Source organism: Onychomys torridus, chromosome 1 (genome assembly GCF_903995425.1).
Source record: "Onychomys torridus chromosome 1, mOncTor1.1, whole genome shotgun sequence".
NCBI lineage: Eukaryota > Metazoa > Chordata > Mammalia > Rodentia > Cricetidae > Onychomys > Onychomys torridus.
Window position 1 is genome coordinate 179,722,136 of NC_050443.1, and position 19,485 is coordinate 179,741,620.

The following is a 19,485-nucleotide window of genomic DNA, read 5'->3' on the forward strand; positions in this document are numbered from 1 at the left end:
ATCTAAAAATGAGGGGCTGTTCTTTACTCTGGACTCCAGATTGGCTCAGAAGAAATATCACACCTATTTGAGGAGGGTCAAGGAAAATACTGCTCCTGATTTTTTTTAAGCCGCTGACTCTCAGTGAACATATATTGGAGGTTTCTGAGTCTTCTTCAGAAGTTTAAAATCAACTTGAAGACATTTTCTCATGGAGTTTTCACCCTGAATATTTGTATAGTGTCTGTTATTATTAATGCTTATCAGAAGATGGGTTTAGGATGGAGTGGTGGTGGTGGTGGTGGTGGTGGTGGTGGTGGTGGTGGTGCATGCCTTTAATCCCAGCACTCAGGAGGCAGAGGTAGGCAGATCTCTGTAAGTTCAAGGACAGCCTGGTCTATAGAGAAAGTTCCAGGACAGTCAGAGCTACACAGAGAAGCCCTGTCCCCCCCCCCAAAAAAATAGGTTTAGAAATCATGTCATAGTTTTTATATTTGATGACAAAAAAACCCACAAAAGAGAAAAGTGCTTCCACAATAACTTGGTCCCTTTCAGTATATTTTAATAGAAGTTTACCTTTACTAGAGACAAAGAATGTTATCCTTGGCTCTAAGAGGGAAAAATTATAAGCTGTGTCCTGAGATTTTTTTTGGTCCCTGACATTCAGATTTGTTCTACATTAAGAAATTAGGGGCTGGCAAGATGGTTCAATGAATAAACACACTTGCCACCAAACCTCATGACATGATTTCAATCCCCAAGACTCACACAGTGAAAGAGAACTGACTCCTTCAAGTTGCTGGCTGATCTCCACATGTATACAGTAGGACTTGAGCTCACAGGCATTCAAAAAAAAAATAGAAAAAGTTTAAATGCAGCTATTGAAAGCCCAGAGCTATTTGTAGATTTAACATATCTGTGACATAACTGTACAGTGTGAAATTGATGGTGTCTTTCTTTTTTGATACTTGCCTTTGTTTTAGGTAATAAACTGAACATTCCCACAAAGTAGACACTTAGAAAACTTCCACTGAAGCCTTTTAGAAAACTTTTGTTGAAGCCGCAGTACTAAGTAGGTAGATACACATTGCCCTTTTCTGTCTTAATTACGTTTTCTGACTTAATTCAGATTTAAATGCCATGTTTACCAATGGCGACATTGCAATCTGATACAGGCTCTTCCGTGGAGGAATCCTCTACAGTCAACACGCAAATCAGGACCATTTAGGTTTCATGTAAACATTGGGATGATGATAATAACCTATTAGAAAAGTTGTTTGGGAGGAACTGTTTTTCAGACTCTTTGGTACTCTGTGAACAGACCTGACCATTTGCTTGAGGGGCTGACACAAATGGTTCTCATGCGCCATCTAGTGGCCACCGGCAAACTGTGCTGAGTCGTGGGAAAAGCTTTCTGAACAAGCCTTACTGCTGTGAATCCAGTCCCAGTCCGTCCGGCAGCCACTGGACACTTGCCCATCTTTCAGCCTTTAAATTGAGAGGAGCCACTAAAGAAAGCATGCTTGGTGTTTCCCAAAGCTCCTGTGTCGAAAACAACCTAGACGTAACTGGTCAGAGAAATAGTTTCTTCCTGGATCCGTGTGAAATCAGACTTTTCTGTGACTGGAGATACTCGTGCCTGCAGATCTGTGGTTACAAGCAAGGTAAGTGGGTGACATTGTAACCCTTTTCCCCAGCAGAGACCTCTTCTGTCTGTAGAAACCATGGCCTGCGGGTGACTTCTATAACTCAGAGAACTTGCTCTGAGCTGCCTGACACGTGGAACACAAGCCTCGCTTTATCCCGTGTCCTGTGCTGACTCCTGCCTGCGACATCTTAATTCTTACCCACGGGCAAAAGGATGGTGGTGTTCGGCTCTGGACCGTGATGAGGATTTCACAATAATCAATAATCAGACTTTTAATTTTCTAATTTGTGGCTATTCCAGTAAAATATTGATTTAGTCAGAAAGGAGTGATAGAAAATAAAGATCTGCTAGCTTATTCTTGTAAGCAGTACACACTTGGAGAGTTCTTCTTGTAGAAAGTGTCAGCGGAAAGGTAATACCCAGACAGCTCTGAGTGATACAAGACATTTAGCTCTGAATTTCACAAAAATCATTAAATGTGTGTGGGTGTAGTGTAGTCGTGGAATAAGAGAAAATATCTAAAACTAAGATAAATTGCTTAATTTATCACAGATAGGGGAAACCTCACTTCACTCCGGTTTTTCTATGCTAATGTGCTTATTGCCTTTAGGAATAGGAAGAACTGCTTCCAAAGTTGTGTTAACTGCTCTTGAAGACCATCAGGTACAAAGTGATTTAGGCTCTTATTTCCAAAGTTAAAAATCCTACAATAGCATGTCCCTTCCCTGCTAATGTCAACAACTGTTAGCAATGCAGGCTTTCTATAGAAAACACTCATGCTGCAGAAACGCACTTTGTCTTCTGAATTTTGATCTTGCTCCTACTTTGGAGATGAAGCTCACCAACAACATCTCGAACATTATTTCTCATGCCTTATCAAAGGGTTATCTATTTCCATGGAAACACTGATCAACTTAAGATGTCTCCAGTGCTCAAATTTAGCAAAGTCTATGTAGAGTGACAATATGAAGAATCTGATTATTACCCAAGTGAAGTCCTGTATCAAAAAATCCCGAGGAGCTTTGTCTCTTTTTGTATACTGTTTGAAACTTTTAAAATTCACTATCTGGAAATTAGAAGAATTTTTTTAATTCTGGTTCATAAAAATAAATAAAAACTGTGGGTTTGGGTTTCACAGTGGCATGCATGTTAAAATATCACAAAGCAAAGTTCAGAGATTTCTGCTTGTCTCAATCTTAAATGTTCGAAGTGACTGTAATTTCCCAAATATTGATCAATATTAAAATTGAAAGAGAAATTTTACTAGCTTTTTGGCAGACCCAATACTCATCAAAAATCTTGTTTGTACCATAAGAGGAAAGAAAACAAAAAATGCAAAATTCTAGTGTCTGGCCAATGCTATTTTCTAAGCTTTCTCCTATGCTATATATCGAGTCCTATGTGTACATGCCACAGCTGAGTTCATGTAAACTCATTTTCCCATAAACCAACAAGACATCTAAAAATACAAATCTAACACTAAAAATAAATAACACTAAACCCTGCTCCATCCTAGGCCAAGTAGGAACAGGATACTCTACTAAAGCTGCCTTTGCTTGCCATGATGCTCACCCCAGGCCGGAGGAAATCACACAGTTTTTTCAAATGCTTTAAGTCTCCTCTCTGCCCACATTAGGGAGATGTTGCTGGGATAACACAAGATAATCTCAGGAAGGTTCTGTGCTCAGGAGGACACAAAGGGAATGCATTGTTTCTCACAGTCTGGCTGGAAGGGTGTAGCACATGGTAAAATTAAGATCTCCTCCTTCATTGTGTGACACAGTTGGGCTGTTTGATCTCTAAGTCCTCGGGTAATTGGAGTCTACACAGCATGTGGAATCTGGGCCTGAGCATCTCCCCTTCATGCCCAAAGCCCTGCCTGGGGCACCACTCACCCCCTAGCCAAATTCTGCTTGTGTTTAGGGTTCTTCTTTGACATAGGCATTGTTTGCAAGCTGAGAAAAAGAGGATATGGTAGAGACTAGAAATGGAAGATATACCATTTGTTGTCAGGTGCACAGCCATAAATAGAAACCAGACTTAGGAATGGCAGCCCTCCTGTGTGGATGAAGTATCCTCTCATGATCCACAACCCCCCAAATGATGGCAGGTCTCTGATCCAACCCCACCACTACCACAGGTTCATTTTTTTATACAAGATTTTCATTGACTACATCTGTCCACATTGGGTCATAATGACTTCTCCCACCCATGAGCTCTAAGGTACCAGCACTCAGTTTATATTTCTTCATTCAATACATAACCCAGACTGTGATGGGCACTCTGTGAAATCCCCTGTAGTGAATCATAGGTCATGCTTCTGTCCAGGACTGAGGCAGGCGTTTTAGGGGATCATAATTTCCCATCTTAAAGATTCAGGAGAATCCCCACACCAGCGCTCTGTACCATAGATTAGAAACTTCACCTTTGCGTCAGGCAAGGCTGCAACAATTTGCTCAAGCCACTGTTTCCTTTTCTAGGTAACCCTGAGTGGATCCAGGTTTGAGGGGCCTGAAGTCTTGAGACCTGTTTTAAGAGCCAGAGGACAAAATTATCAGTAGTAAAAACAGGTCCATAGAGGAGGGCCTGTACGGTAAGAGACTTCAACAGAAAGCTTTGTTAGCTCCTCCGACAAATCCTCTTTGGAGAAAATAACAGTAATTAGCAATCAAAAGCCATTCATTTCTTTAACTCTCATGCCTCAGAAGCAAGTGGGGTCACACACACACACACACACACACACACACACACACACACAAACACACTTTGCAGATGGGAAAGTTGAATTACAAAGAGTTTAAGGTGTTTGTCTATTGTTGCCCCTAAAATGCTCCTTAGCTTGTCTCCACACCATACAGTGACAAGTGAGTCTGCCTACCCTGGAGATGAAATTAGCAAAACACAACCAATGGGCTGGGAGTTTCTACATACTCCGGCAGCTTAAAAGTTAAACTCCTAAGTGGCCTTTGTCTTAAGTTGAACTCTGTAGACTCAGATAGACTCTGGGTAGGAAGAATCTCAGAAGCACTGTGTGTGTGTGTGTGTGTGTGTGTGTGTGTGTGTGTGTGTGTATCTGTGTTTGTATATATGTCTCTGTATGTGTATGTCTGTTTGTATGTATGTCTCTGTGTGTGTATGTGTGTATGTGTCTGTGTGTATATGTGTGTGTGTCTGTGTGTGTGCATGTCTGTGTGTGTGTGTGTATCTGTGTTTGTATATATGTCTCTGTATGTGTATGTCTGTTTGTATGTATGTCTCTGTGTGTGTATGTGTGTATGTGTCTGTGTGTATATGTGTGTGTGTCTGTGTGTGTGCATGTCTGTGTGTGTGTCAGTCTGTGTGTGTGTATGTCTGTGTGTATGTGTCTGTGTGTATATGTATTGTGTGTGTGTGTGTGTCTGTGTGTGTGCACATGTTGGGGAGAGGGTGTTTTAGCAAGTGATTCTCCAGTTTACTACATAGACTTTTTTGAGTAACATCAAGAGTTCTCACCTGCAGGTCTGTGTCTGTAAGGGCCATACCTTATGTCTACACTTCCTCTGCCAGTGGAAAATGATGGCTTCTTCCAAGTCCTTGGCAAGTCTGTGAGAAAGCATTTTCTCTCCTAGGTTCTTAGCACAGTTTTTGATGTGTCTGCATCAGATACACAATGAAGATCCCTTGGGCCACAGCATTGTATGGAGCTCACTAGTAAGGAACAGTAATAGGTTCAGTGTGTGTATGTGTTTGGCACTAACTTGGGAACCCAGTTCTGAGGCCTTGGCTGGGTCACTTAACTACTCTGTGCCTCCATTTCTACATCTGTGAAGTGGGTTGGTAGAAGAATCTCCTCTTGGCAATGTTGTGAAGAGCATTCTGTGTTAAATAGCACTTCTCCTGTAATTGGGAACTTCTATACAGAAATCCCAGAAAGGGGTGGGAACCAGAAAGCAGGTGAGCATTCCAATGGTCATTTCCCTTCAGAACCAACAGTGAGTTGTTTTTCTAATCTCCATTCTCTCAACTGTCTCCCACTGGAATAGTCTTATGCTTTGGGTCTGTCTGCAAGACTCAGGTTTAGCTAGAAATGGCCCATTAAATAGCACTTTCAGACTTCCCGGCAATTGCTAATTAAAGAGGCATTAACCCTAATGGACTGGTGAGCAGAACTCTTGTTTTCCACTGTGGTTTCCAAAGGCTGAGCCCTGGCACCTACATCCTCATCCTAGGCCACTCAGATCACCCGGGCATGGACCCATTTTGGCGGACCAGAGAGGCACTAGTGAGGGGAGAGAAGGGGGTAAGGATGAGAAGTGTCACAACTTCCAGGCCTGCCGGTGTATGGTTCCTGGGAAACAATAGCAGCCAGGCAGACGTGCCCTGCCAGTCAGTCACAGGTGCTGATGATAGTTCACCTAATTACTTCATTATTTTTTGCCACTCCACAGAACAGTTTGTATTTACAATCCTGTATATGGTTCTATTACTACCACTTATTGTGACGATTCCAGCAATTCTGAGGAGTCTCCAAGGGCTTGGACAAGTAGAATCTTGTTTTTCTTGATTTCCCCTGAGGGAGGAAGGTGGCAGGAGGGGGAGAGGGGAGGAGTTGGGAGGTAAAAGCATCCAGCTAGCTTCGACCCACAATTGCTCAGATGAGTGATAAATGATGGGTGATTTTTGAAACACTAGAATTCTAAGACAAAACAAACAAATCCTAGCCTGTGAGTTCCAAGGCCAGCCAGCAAGATGGTGAGAAAGAAAAGAGGACATGATTGAACTGCCTGGAATCCACATCCACCTGAGCCAGAAAAACACTCAGACCCCAGCCCTGCAATTGGAAGCCACGCTGGAGGCCATCCCTGGGGACTTGTCGCCCTAATCACGACCAGGCTGCAAATTAACAAAGTGAGTTTAGAAAAAAACATTGTGAATTTCAGTTACTCAAATATTCATAAATCTGCTAGAAGTCATGGCTGTTGTTTTACAGCTTGTTAAGATGTTGACTGTTTACAAATTATACTTTCCCTTTGAAAGAATAGATACCTCTCTAGCTTCCTGTCCCTCTCCAATATCTGGGGCTGCTCCTGCCAGGATCAAGGCTCTCTAAGTGGTGCAATGCTCCATTTGGGGTGTCCTATGCCATCCTCTGGCACTTCTCCCCCTTCCTCCTGCATTTTAAATGGCCTTCAGCCTCAGGCACCTCTAGAAGCAGTGTCCTCACACAGACCCTGGAAGCCCAAGGACCTTGTCTTCTCTCATTATCTGTGAGTACCCAGAGGAATAGATGGTGAGCACCTCTAGCCCTCCCTGTTTGGGGTCCTCCTTTCCTTCCCTGAGGCTTCCAGAATTCTGTTCATTCACAGGGTTATGAACCAAAAGCCAGCCAAGATAAAAATGACTGTCACTGGGAAGTAAAACAACCAAAGCCAGACAACAAGCCACACACCTGCAATTCTTCGCTCAGAAGACAGAAACAGGAAAATTATGAGTTCAAAGCTAGCCTGGTTTGCCTCAAAAGTCAAATAGAACAGCAACCAAAAAAAAGTGACCACATCTCAGAATATATCCTGAATTCCACCTCTGACCAAGACCTTGTCAGTTAGATGGCTGCTCCAAAGTGCCACTCTGGCAGGAAACATGGAGGAGAAAGGCCAAGCCATGGGCTTCCTGTGTGCACACTGACTCACATCAGCTGCTTTTGTGTTAAATCACATCTCTGTTTAAGTACATCTATCCGTCCAACCTCCAGCAAGCTGGAGCACCTTGTCTGTGACTGACAGATCAGATCCTAGAGCTCCAAAGATGCTTTCAGAGGCAGTAGCTCTCAGCACAGCCTTAGCTTAGCCACACAAGTCATTAGGCGCCTTGCTCAGAAGTACTTGTTAGTGGTATCTCATGTGCTCAAGTACCAAGCAAATGGCCCCACGGTGACTTTCCATCCTACATTCCAACTCTCTCATGAAAGAAAAAGCAGCTAACACACAAGGTCCCGCACCCTGTACAGAGAACCCAGGACTGGGCTTCCACCCCCTCCAGCCTCTCCCAAGATTTTCATTTCCTTATTGCAAATTAACATAATTAATGATTTGGGTCCATCCTGTTGATCTGCCTTTTAATGAGGTTCTGCAGGCTTTATTTTTTTATCTGGTATTTTCTGACCCAATAAGTACCTTATTTTATTCACATTTGAAATGTGCTGCTACCTCCTTATTGTTTTGAAGTCTAACCTAATTGGCTTCACAGAGAGAATGTCTGGTCCCCCATACCACACATGCAGAGCCCCAGCTAGTCTTCATCACAGATCATGTGGATTGTCACTGAGACTCAAGTGAGAATAGGGACCTGACTTTCAGCAAGTCCCTCCATGGGTCCCTGAAAGGCTCTTTGTCCTTAGCACTTCCATGAGCATCTATGTCTGAGTTAAATGTTCAGCTTGCTCACCATTGCAATGCCACCATTGACTTTTTGACTCACCTGCTTTCTCTTTACATTCATGACAGATCAACCTGGTTCTTTATGTCCACTGTCCGTTGGCTTCTGCTTGGACACTGGGAAAATGGGGATGAAGGAATTAGGGAGTCAACATTGTTGAAATTTGTAAATAAAAAAGGATTTTAATATGTCCCTTAAAAATATTAGCTCCTAGCCTGTCATGTTGGTACAGGCCTGTAATTCTAGCTACTTGAGACACTGATTTGAGAGTCACCTGTTCAAGTACAGCCTGGGGAACTTAGTAAGAAGTTCCCTAATAAAGTAAAAATGGGTTGGGGGTGTACATTCCTGGTAAAGTACTTGCCTGGAGTACTCAATGTTTTCAGTCACCTGGATAGATTGGATGGATGGATGGATGGATGGATGGATGGATGGATGGATGGATAAATGGATGGATAGATGAATAGCTGGATGGATAGATGGATCCAATCAGCTGAACAAATGTCTTTAAGATAAAACAATTTCATAAGTATTTTCCTCATATTTGTCATGGCTTTTTCCCTCTGGTGGGGTGGCTTTCAGATTGACTTTTTTTTTAACCAGTTTGTCCTCTCTGTCTCAGCCTTTCTCTCTATACCCCTCCTCCATGCTCTCTGAGAGTCCATATATTCCATGGCAAATCCTTGAAGGACCCTGACACTTGCAAGGTATGTATTCATAGGGATGAATTTCACACAGTTTGTGGCTGCATCTGTAAGGATAAGAAGATCTGTGCTATCCGTTACTTTAGTGGCCTAGAGAGTTTCAATGCGTCTCCTTAGCTGCAAATCACCCACTTAAAATAATGAAAGCTTAGCCTAAGTGTTTCCCCGCTGGGGGTGCCACCTTCCTTCCTCAGAAGGCCTGGGGTACCCAGAGCACTGTGCTCTGCCTGCTGGGATGGGAGGAGTTAATTAAATTACCTTATATTTAGTGTTAATTTTGTCCTAGGCTTGTCGGGTAACAGACAGCAAGTCCAGGCTTGACTGGGAGTGCCAGCCTGGGCATGGGCCTCATCTCTGGGGCATTTCTATTGTCAGATTAATTAAATTGACATCTTGGTTGTGATTAGTTACAAATATGGTTCCAATGTTTTTTCAACAGGTGTCAAACTGGGGGCTGTGGTCAGAATCACACAATGCACAACTCTAACTAGAGGACAGGAACAGGAGTTTAGGATGTTTCAGAAGATTGGAGGATTGAAGACATCATTTGGGATTAAGATACTGATTTGGCACTCACCATTGCTGGGTCCAGCTTGCAGCTGGGAAATCTTTTGCTGATAGAAGGGAATATGGGGGATTCTTGTTGCATTTGGAGACAGCACTTGATTGCTGATTAAAATCTGCATCACTAATGTAAACCTGAACCTTTCAGGAAGCAGGCTGTGAGACATCCTAATTAGTGTGAAATTATATTTCCCAGAGATGTTGCAGTCCTGATCCACACAGACCTACAGCACTGTAATTCCCTAGGTAGGGCAAGTGTTCCCATGGATCAGGCATTTGTGATTGCACAGACTAGAACTTAGGCTCAAATGTAATTTCCCCACCTTCATTCCCAACCCCTGAAAACCACTTTCATAATCATTACTCAAATGAAAGATGTTCAGTTTTCCCCCCATGTTGTAAAACAGGTGACTTCCTTGTAAGCCTGTGAATTCATCCACAGACCTTTGTGGGTAAACCAGGCAAGTGTTTTTAACAGATCAACAACTGTTGTCGGAATGTAGCCACTGGAGGAGGGGGATCTAAGGCTATCAAAGAATTTCTGCCTTAATCTTTCAATGACTTATGGGTCATTGAAAGAACCATACAACAGTGTCCATCTTAGAGAAAAGGCCAGGAGGTCTCCACCATTTGGGAACACCACACTAATTCATTACCCTCACATACTGTCCCTGTGTGAATGACTCATGCCAATTGCCAGGTAAGAAACCTTCTGAACAAAGATTCTTCTTCCTCTGGATCCTCAAAAGCTCATGCCAGGTCTCTAAGGAAGTGAAAACGAAAGCACCACAAGACCAAACAGAATTAACATAAAATACAAGAAGGTTTTCAACTCTTCTTATCTCAAGGATCAAACAACCCACAGTGGCATTATAGCCATGACCTTAGTGTAGAAGAACCTTGAATAACCTACAGAGGCCCAGGAAACAGCCACATAATTGAGAACCTGAGAGTCACACGGGAAACCTCAAGTCCAAGTTTCTTTCACCATCAGCCTAAGAAGTCTTAAATCGTGCAGCCTGCTTGCTGCATTCTTGTAGCTGGTGTCCTGGCTTAGACCTTGAGTAAATTCTGGAAGCTCTGATTCCATGGCCACAGCCCTAACTGAGCTGCCCTCCTGTCCCTCTGATAAAGTGACACAAGCCCAGAGCAGCTGGCATCTGGCCATAGCCAGGGGAGATCATGGTGAGAAATTACGGCCCCCTGCCCAACATCCTCACACGGATGTCTCAGCATCAGGATTGCCTATAAGCAAGCAATGATGCTGAAACACCTGGTTCTAATGCAGCTTTCTTTACCTAGCACAGGCACTTTGGACACACACAATCATATGTTGGGTGGAGGATAGAAAGCCACCTGAAAATGTTTCTATTTATCATAGCAAGGCAAGGGAGAGAATCAGGATGTGGCAACTAACATTTGGAAGAGCTGTACTGGGGCCCTAGTTTTCAGAAATGAAATGCCATTATACACAAAGACTGAGGGGGTGACAGGTGGCCCCATTAGGAAAGAATTCACAAAGCTTCATTTCTGATAATTACTTGGAGGCTGAAATATAATGATCCCATTTATTCCATCAGCAAGAGTTATCATGGTCTCCTTGCAGGAGGAATGAGCCTCCGCCCTTTGCAGACTCTATGTGAACTTATCATTTACACATACTGTTTGGTATAGTTTCCACATGTTAATTGTTCAATAAGTTACTTCCTGAACAAAGATCCTTCTCCCTTCTGAGCATCGGAGCTGGTGTCAGGTCTCTGAATACTGTATGTGCAAATCAAAGCTGTAGTTGGTTCCTTTAGGAGTGCTGGGTAAAATAATAAAGATCAAATAAATCTCTGATGGAAACAGCCATTGCTGAATGCCTCTGTAGAGAAAAATCTTGAAGCAATAATATATGATGCTTTCTGGCTAACAAATGGTATCCATGGCTAATTCCTTTGGCATTAACATCCACTCATATGCAACACACAAAATTTGTATGTATATGATTCATTTGCCCATATCACACAAACATGATATACATATAAATATGCAGGTAAAATATTAGTCTTCTTTTCTACTTCCTTTTCTCTCTCTCTCTCTTTTTTTTTTAAGTTTGACTGTGTAGCCCACCCTAAGCAGCATGGAACTATGTGATCAGGCTGGTTTCAAACTCACAGAGCTCCACCTGCCTCCGCCTACTGGGTACTGGAATGAGAACATGCACCACCACACCTGGCTAGCCTCCTATTCTTAAATATTCAGAAGTCAGATATTTATACCTATTTTTTTACTCATTGTTTAAATAATAGATTTGTGTGGGAGCTGGAGAAATAGCTCAGTAGTCAAAATCAAATACTTCTCTTGCTAAGAAATGGTGTTTGGTTCCCAGCACCCATGTCAGGCAGCTAACAAACTCATGTAACTCCAGCTTCAGAAGATCTAATTCCTTCTTCTGGACCCTGAGAGCTCCTGCGCGCACGCGCACACACACACACAGACACACACACAGACACACACACACACACACACACACACACACACAGAGAGAGAGAGAGAGAGAGAGAGAGAGAGAGAGAGAGAGAGAGAGAGGGAGGGAGAGAGAGAGAGAGAGACATGTAACTAAAAATAAAATGAAAATAAAATATTTAGCTTTGTGTGGTTCAGATATTAACACCAGTAATATAATGTTCCATTTTACATTGGCTTCCCAGATGCTCTCAGTATTGGTAGATAAGTGGGAGAATAAGCTAGCGATGCCTGTGTGCTTCCCAGCACTGGTTTCTGTGCCGTTTTGAGGAGCCTTTTATGGAGAATCATGCCCACTCCCTACTTAGACTTCCTTCTGTCTCTTTTCTCATCACATCTATAGACATTGTCCAACAGCACAATATAGCTCCAAGAAGCACTGTTTGAAAAGTATTTAATGATATTCCCTGAAGTTACTTGGCCAAATACGACTGAATCTTTATAACCCAGAGAGAAAACAAAATTATTTACTCATTCAGTATTTATTAGTTTGGAAATAGGACACAGTACCTAACACACAATTCTCTAATGTTTGTTCTATCCTGATACCTGCTTTGCAAGCTCCTTTCCAAGGCCTGAGGAGGTGACAGACAGTCCCAAGCTGATGTTGACTCTTTGTAGCACAATTCTTTATGTTTTAAGGAGCAATTAATTCTGATAATTGCTGTTGGTACACCATGGATTTTAAATGATTTATGAAAGAGTTTGCAGCTCTGCACAGGCATCTGTGTTTTCCCATTACTGCCATACTCTATGGAATACCAGAAACAAAGGATACCAGAAGGCAGATAAAGGTGGGAATTTGATAGCCCAGGTTGAGGACAGTACATTATGACCCTAGGCCATGCTATCCTCACTCATAATCCAAGGTTGTAATGCAGATAGTGGACAAATTTAAGCTGGAAATGAGTCACCAAGTGGAATGTGAGACCACAGAGCCTACAAAGAGCTGCTGGCTGGGATAGCCTATGGCCAGAAGTGCTAAGGTTGCCCTCCCTGACCCAAATACCATCCCTAGTGGTCACCACTACACACTCCTTCATTGGACTTTAACTCTGAGTGGTTTTAATTTTTCTTTCAAAAGGCAAAGACAGAAGTCATGGTAGTACACACCTGTAATCCCAGCTCTTAGGAGGTGGAGACAGGAAGATCAGGAGTTCAAGGTTGTACTTGGCCATGTAGCAAGTTCAAAGGCAGCCTGAGATCCATGGAAATCTATCTCAAGCCAAACTAAAACATTAATGTAAAAAGGGGGATGGGATTAATGTCAAAGACTGAGAGTGGAAGTAAGCTTCGGGCTTCTATTCTGTTTATTCCAGACCACATTAATTACTACAGATCATTAACGAATTGGGCCAGAGAAAGGCTCAGAGATACAACAATTAAAAGGGGCAGGCAATAGGAAAAAAACTAGATATTATTGACAACTGCTACTTGGGCTCCATGCTCATGTCTTTAGGTCTGTGTTATTTCTAAATCCCAGAGCATTGAAAGAAAGTTATAGCTCTCTCTGTCTTTAGATGAGGAAACTGAGATCTAAAGTGTCTGAGGCTTTTGCTGGTCATATCCCCAGGGAGAGGCAGTGCCAGGGCAGCTCTCTCCACCTGGAAGAGTGTGTGTGCTCCGTCTACTGTACCACACGGAAACAGCAGAGCTGCTCCACAGCCCCACCCAAGCCCAGTGTGTCCATCATCCACCTCTGGTTCCTCACCCAGAGCTCCAAAGTGGCTTCATATTGAGTACAACTTGAGGAAAACTACACAAGTTTGCTGAGCAAGCACCATGTCAAAGCAAGCCCTCCAGGCCTTCTGACTGGACTACAGACTTTCTCAGACCCTCTCTCAGAGCATGTTGGAACTTCCTCGAATTACTAACACAGATGCCAGTGCCTCTCCAGGAAACATTCCCTGAGTGGGTGACAAACTCACTCTGCCTTTGGCTGCCTAGGGTACAGTGGCTGCCCCATAGGAATCTCTCCATCAATACTAGTGGAATGAATGGCTGACAGCAGAGCTCACTCAGCCTTGCTCTGCTTCTAACAGAAAGACCCTGAATCATGGGGGTGGAAAGGGCACCCCAGTATTCTTCCTGTCCCCAGGTAGTGAAATATCATTGCAACTCTCACCTAGATCCCAGAAAAAGAAAGCCAAGAGAATTAGTGCCAAAAGCACATGTGAAAACAGGGTTGTGCTTTCTTAGAGCTTGAAATGAGAGTGTCTTCTCCCCCTCCAACGAAGTTATATGGAAAAGAACTTGGAGAAGCACAAAGGCCAAGGACCCAGTGGGGTGGTCCACAATTTATTACCTATCTAAGAGCTGTCTGGGGTAGATGAAGTCATTAACCAGACAGACTTTGGTGGGAGGAACCTCCAAGGTGCCTGGTACTGCAAGCCCGAAAAAGCATCAGCATGGGCCAATCCTAAATCTCTGAAATAAAATGACTAGGGCATGTTCCCTGCCACTCCCCCTTCCCCTCTCCCAGGAGTGCCCTTAAAAAAAATGACACTGGCTCTGATAAAAATCACATGCATTTACTGCAATGTCTTTTCCATGGCCACAAAAGAAAGGCCTTTATCAATGCCCCGAATTAGATCTGTGATTTTTTTGAATGACATGTATAATAATTAGACTGTGAAGATGTGCAGTTAATCCATTTAAAGGTGTAAAGAAGTCCATTTAATGAACATTATAGTCATGTTAGACTTGGAAACAGCCAACTCTTTTGTTGAATAAAAAGAAGTTCAATGAGATTAACTTCTCTGAGTTGGTTTTAAAGAATAATCAAACATGTCCTCCTCTGATAGTGTACTGCGTCTTCTTGCATGGCTCCTGCATACCAATGTCTTCCATCCCGAAAGACTAAGAATAAGGCCGTGATGGACCTCATATTGGAGTGAAATAATTACAAATTAAAAAAGATCACTCCTACTTTCTAGACTCAATATAAAGTGATAAGAGGCTGAACTGCGTGAGCTTGTAATTATTCACAGAAAATGTTAATCTTCTGCTATGGATTCTCGCTGGCTGCATTAAATGTATTCTGACAATTATCAAGTTTACAGTTTGACACACAGATATTTCTGCTGGGAGACTTATTGATTGATCCTATTAGATTTGAGCCTCCTGATGAAGTCCCCCTACCCACACCTAGGTGGCTGTTGAACTAGCCTCAACACAGGGGCCACTTGCTATGAGTTAGAGTGGGTCAGAATCCAAGGATCTCAGCTAGCCCCTGGTACTATGTTTACACAAACAAACAAACCACAACAACAATAGACCAGATTGTATTAGATGAGGTTCAAATAGCTCCACATTGGAAAAGGAAGCCAAACCCAATTTACTAGGCCAGCTGTGCCCTTTCTGCTGAGACTTTGTATTTTATCCACACAGAGTTTTCCCACGATGATCCCCAAAGATGGGAGTGATCAGATGCAGTCTAGTGGTGAAGCTGCTCTCCCTTAGATATCTTTGTTGTAGCCCAGAAATTTAAACTTGACCTTCATTATATATATCTTTCCTCTCTTCTGTGCAGTCCCAAGGAATTTTACAGCAAGCATGTTATACATCTCAATTGTTTGCTTGCTTTTATAAGTAAAATAAAACAAACAACAGCAAAACAAAAGGCACCAAGGCATAGAAGGCTCAGATGAACAGATTTAAAGGTAGTATGAGCCTACAAGGTGCCTGGCTTAAACCTGACTAACCTGGGAAGGGAGTGGCAGGCAGCAGATCATTCTGTCATTTCCTGTCAATCAGTGACAGAGATGGTTGACTATAGAAGTCATCTAAGACAAACTACTGACCAGCACTACTTTAGATCTTCTGCAGCACAGGAAGCAAAGCTGGTAAGATCAAGAGACAACAGCATACCAGCTAGTGCAACATGATCTGTCTTTTACAACATCATCAGCATTGTGCAGAAAGCTTTACCTTAAACCAGCCATGACATTTGTAGGCCTGGGGAGGAAACCTCTAGCTCAGAGAAAAAAAAAATGTTTATAAATAAATAAAAACGTGCCTTCCCAAGGGGAGAGCCAGCCATAACCGTGTCTACTCCTGGTCAGATGAGCCTAATTCAGGAATCGAGGCAAAAGACTCAACACTCAGCCACAGCCCCAATGTTTGCTTCTGTTTTGCTCTGACCCATTTATAATATCCAGAGACAGTCCCAGAAACTAAAATAAGTTGTTCCAAATGCTCATAATTAGATTCTTGCCCATTGAAGCTACAGCCTTGGGAAAGGATGGGGGTAACAATGTCATGGCTCTTCAGATACCCTTGGAAAGGAGGTGGAAAGACATTCTGTCTTCTTATTTATTGTTACGACATTTCTCTCTCCTGAAGTTCTTTTTGTTGTGTGTTTAGGATGTGGAAGCCTTGTAATAGGCGAGCAAAGTGTGCAGTACACACACAAACTGGAGGGGTAAAAGAGAGGAAAGAAAGCTAAGATGCAACTGTAGGATCTACACACAAAAGTAAGTAAATAAATAAAGTTCTTTTTTGATACCTGTCAGGAATTTTCATATAGAAATTGCCTTCAACACCAAGGTAGCCCTGTCGAGTTCATCGCCAGTAAAGGTTGCTAGCAACTCATCAGGTTGAAACTACTCAATAATTGCTTTATACAACTTGAAATTTAAAATTACAATTCCACCAAGAATATCTACAAGATCTTTGAAAAAAAAATAGGCACACATAGTAGAATGCATTCATATGCAGAAAATGCATCAAAGTGGTTTTTATCTTAGCTCCTAAGCGTCAAGTCCTTCTTCCTCCTTCACTGAAAGGATCATTTAAATGCGAATACATTTTTAGGTTAGGTTATTAGATTTTGTTCAGATTGCACAAATAATTATCATACTTGGTTCAGATGAGAAACTGCTCTAGAAGTTTCTCAATACAATGGAAAATCTGATGAAAAGGAAGCAAAGGCAAAGGAGAGGAGAAGCATTTGTCAAGATGTTGACCCAAAGATAATCAGCATTGCCCACAAATACATGTGTGAGGTTTGCTGGAATTTTTTTTTTTTTTTTTGTAAGAAAAAGGAAAGTTATTATCTTGGAAAGAACTAAGGAGTAGCCAGAAATCACTATCATGGTCCAGAATGAACTAATCACTTTACCCTCTTCCCTGAACGCATTTATCCACCTTCTAATTCCTCACCTAATTAGAGGGAAATGCAGAGCTGTCCTGGTCAAGGAGGTAGGGATTAGGGTTAAGAAAACACTTGTGTTTGGAACTCCCTACCTCCCCTGGTCAGTGTGAAAGATTCTCAAAGAATCTCCCAGCTTCGCTAATCCGTGACCCTCAGCAGGGAGAAGTGTTAACAATTTAGTTTAAAACTCACACTCTCACACACATGCATCAAAAACGGCTTTTCTCCTTTGATTTGTAGGTATTAGTTGTTTTTCCAGGCCCCATTAAGGACTCTTCATCCTGTCCAGCAAGAGGCATTAAGCTTTCTCGAGTTAAAGTTGTTCCCAGCTCCGTGTTATTCAAAGGCAATTTACACTAATTATTCGAGTCCACAGCGTTACCCATATTAGCAGAATGAATCATCTCAGCAGGTAAAGGTACTTTTGAAATGTTAATTTATTACTAAGGTACAAAAATGTCCCCAAATTCAGGTTTTGGTTTTTTTGTTTGTTTGTTTGTTTTGCCGTTTTAAAGGATAGGACTGAGACATTCTGTACCCTTCTTTTTACTTATATGAACACTTTTATAATTATTTGTCTTTTAGACTCACAGTTGTCAAGCTAATGCTAATGTGTCTTCCAGTCTTGTGGTTAGCACAAAACATGTCAATTAGCTGGTTTGTTTGTTTGTTTGTTTGTTTGTTTAACCAAGGAAAGCCAAATGAATCCTCTAGCCCGGGTACAAGATGAAGTGGACATGTAGGGATTTTTGTTAGTGATTGTTGTTCTCCTGCCTCAAAAAATCCACTCTAGGGTGTGGCTCACAATCTCCAGCATTTTCAAAAGCCCCCCCCTTTTTTTTTATGTCATTGCTTGCCAAAATAGGTGCTCTGGTCTAAATGAAGCCACAGAGACATAGCCAACAATTTCTGTAGCTCATTTGTGGTCCATCCCACAAGGGGTGTGTGTGTGTGTGTGTGTGTGTGTGTGTGTGTGTGTGTGTGTGTGTTAGGGGGGTCTTCAATTTATGCCTTCTGAAGAACCCTGGGCCCAAAGCATTTCATTATAAAGTCAGATGCTCTGGTTTGCCTTCTCGGCTTTGCTAGTCTCTTGCCCACTCCCAAGCAATGGAGAAGAAGAAGGAGGGGAGGTGAATGAAGTCAGACCCTTCCCTGTTGTGAGAGACAGACCTCTCAAAGGAAAAAAATCCAACAGCCAAATGCCTTTACAGGAAGCACCAACAGCGACCCCTCCTGGCGACCCACCCAAGAAGCTTACAATGTACAAAATAGCGACTCCTCTTGGTGACCTCAACAAAAGCAGGGTACAAACAGCAGCTAGTCAAAAATGAGTGATACTTTCACTTCATTCTTTTATTCACAAGCATTCTTACATGGGTGCACAGGCACTGGCTCTGCTTTCCTGCTGCTCAAACAATAAAGGCAATGAAGATGGAAAGTAAACAGTAGAGATAGGTAGAGAGTGGGGCCCACCGGGAAGTCAGGTCCCTGCTGGCCAAATAAGTACAAAAAACTATTCACAAAAGTAAAAATTTTTAAAAATCACAAAGCACAGGAAAAGAGAGCCTGGAGTGGAAACATAGGTGTAAAGACTCCCAAGGAACACAATAAGGTAACACATTCTAGGACCTGGGAATTATATGGAATATCTCAGTAGTCCACCATTACAAGAAAATGAAGGGGAAGCTGGAGATAACATAGAAAAGAGGCAGGGACTCTCATCTGTCCCAGAAAACATTGTGAATCCTGTGCTTTAGACATCTCTGAACTCTTCGATCACCTATCCAAACACCCCTCAAAAATGCAGGTTTGATCGTCCCCATCATATACAGTTATTACCTTTGTCTTGATTTCAAGCCATGTCGTGTTGGCCAGCACTACTTTCTGTGCTTTTTGGTTCTAGAATTTTCCCTCACACCAGTGGAATCCTGATGGTGTTAAATTTCCCCCTCCCCCTGGGTAGATGGGGCTTTGGAAGCCGAAGGACTGCCCCAAATGTCTTTACCGTCCATCTCTTCAAGGCCTATGTTTCTCCATCTCCTCTTGCAACCAGAGGCCTGACCTAGTCAGAGCAAAACAAATTCCCAGCAAGTGGCAGGGCAGATGGGCCCGCCTCGTTCCATATTACCTCTGCCCACAAGGCAACCTGGGTCTGTATCCCGGAATCTCTCTCCCCTTCTCTCTTGAAGTGGATGCATTTGTGGACCATTGCCAATACCCCCTGAGAGAACCCATAATAGATTCTAGAACCTAGAAAACAGCCAGATATGCAACAAGTCCCTGTGGGTTGAGTTAACATGTAAGTTAATTAATATACAATATTACCAAAATGAATTCTAGTACAAATGGAAGTATGAATGTCACAATACAGCCAAAATCTGATTAGTACTTACAATTATCTACTAAGAGTCCCGTCCGTTATGAAGCTCCCCAACTGAAATGCTTGTACACACACACACACACACACACACACACACACACACACGCGCGCGCGCATGTGCGTGCACAAA

The 19,485-nt window shown here is 42.5% G+C and overlaps 1 long non-coding RNA gene across 2 annotated transcripts; it reads left to right on the plus strand.

Annotated features, from left to right (window-relative positions):
* The first annotated feature begins 1,446 nt into the window (after positions 1–1,446).
* LOC118571251 lies at positions 1,447–9,838 on the plus strand. 2 transcript variants are annotated; one of them, XR_004943309.1, is made up of 4 exons: positions 1,447–1,643; positions 4,108–4,220; positions 8,664–8,748; positions 9,185–9,838. It is a non-coding gene; the product is annotated as an uncharacterized LOC118571251 (long non-coding RNA). The 2 variants fall into 2 exon arrangements; XR_004943310.1 differs by lacking the exons at positions 1,447–1,643; positions 4,108–4,220 and adding an exon at positions 6,343–6,514.
* The last annotated feature ends 9,647 nt before the right edge of the window (positions 9,839–19,485 follow it).